Source organism: Martes martes (assembly GCF_963455335.1).
Source record: "Martes martes genome assembly, chromosome: 12".
NCBI classification, from domain to species: Eukaryota; Metazoa; Chordata; class Mammalia; order Carnivora; family Mustelidae; genus Martes; species Martes martes.
In genome coordinates, this window is record NC_137900.1 from 42,324,231 (window position 1) to 42,325,769 (window position 1,539).

A 1,539-nucleotide genomic window follows, 5' to 3' on the forward strand; every position below is an offset into this window, starting at 1 on the left:
ATCCTTGTCAATTACCCACCTATCTTCCCCCTCAGTTCTATTAAACATCTCCATAATTGTATACAGCTCGGGCACTCGACATTTCCCCATTGACCATGTTGTCATTGTATCAGCACCTGTATTGCATTGCTGCCTAATCTCTACCATTTGGGGGTTTTACTGTCTGCATTGCTCTCAAAGAGTCCTGTAGCAGAATCTCCTATGGTCATTCCTTGCCTTCAGAGTTTCAGATGCACCCCCCTACTAGTGCATTGCTCATCTTTTGGTTACTCACATATACCCTCGCTATCCCATGGAGTCTTCCACAGAAGAGTCAGATGAAATGCTTGCTGTCTTATCCAATATTTCACCTAGCAACATGATCCAACACTTGGCTCTTTCCTTCCCAGTCTGCCATGGAGTCTTGGTATCCTACTTCATTTAGTGTGAGCCTTCCTTTAGCTGAGCCTTCTGCAGGCTCATTGCCAAGGTAGGAAACACTATGTCACTGAAAGTTCCTGGCGTACTGACACCCTCCCTGGTGTCCAACTTTATGTTCCCACCCCTTGATTGAGGCACCCTGAGGATCCAGTCACTATCTTAGCTGTATTTTGACTTGGTCCAACAGTTATTTTGTGATATCTTCCCTCCATCAGGCTCAGCAGTTTTGTGCTTGGGTAATGTGGTTACATAAAAGTATTGTTTTGGTAACCAATAGGAAAGTGGGGCTATATTCCAGAGGTATTCACATTGTCTTGCAAGACTCAGGTCACCCCATCATCGTCACACAAAATTACAGGCAAAATGGACAGCTCTGCGGAGGGTTCAGGGTAACCCAGGAATATAGGACTTTTAAATTTGCTGATCCAGATTTCCCTCTCAAATTGTGAAATCCCACTTTGTGAATCAAGCACCTGACCTTGGAGTAGCAGACTTTGCTGGGGTATAGCATTCAACATTCTCTGGATTTCTGACAGCCTTTTAATAAATTTTCATGCCTCAGTCTCAGCTTTTTCTGCTTCTAGTTGAATGAGTTTCTCTTACTATGCTGTCACTGAGGTCCTCTAACTTTCATATCTTACCTTAACCAGGTGATTAATTACCCTTAAAACATACTGTTTTCCTCCAAAGTATCAATGACTCCTAGAAAGAACCATCTGATTGCATAGTCCTTATGATTAGTATCTCTCCCAAAACTATTCAAATACTTAAAATATCGCACTGACTATGCAATTTCCTTTTACTGGTGTCCCATCTGAATTCACTATTGGTAAAAATTTTAACAATTGTGTAACTCCTGCATACTGAGCTTATCCATTGTCTTAGTCTGCTCAGGCCACCATAACAAAATACCATTGACTGGGTAACTTAAACAACAAGAAAAAAATTTTGTTTTCTTACAGTTTTGGAGGCTAGAAGCCTAAGATCAGAGTGCTAGCATAGTCCGGTTCTACTGAGAATTCTCTTTCTGGCTTGCTGATTGCCACTTTGTTGATCTGTCCTTATATGGCTTAAAAAAAAAAAAAAAAAAAAAAGGAAAAAAAGAAAGCTGTCTCTCTC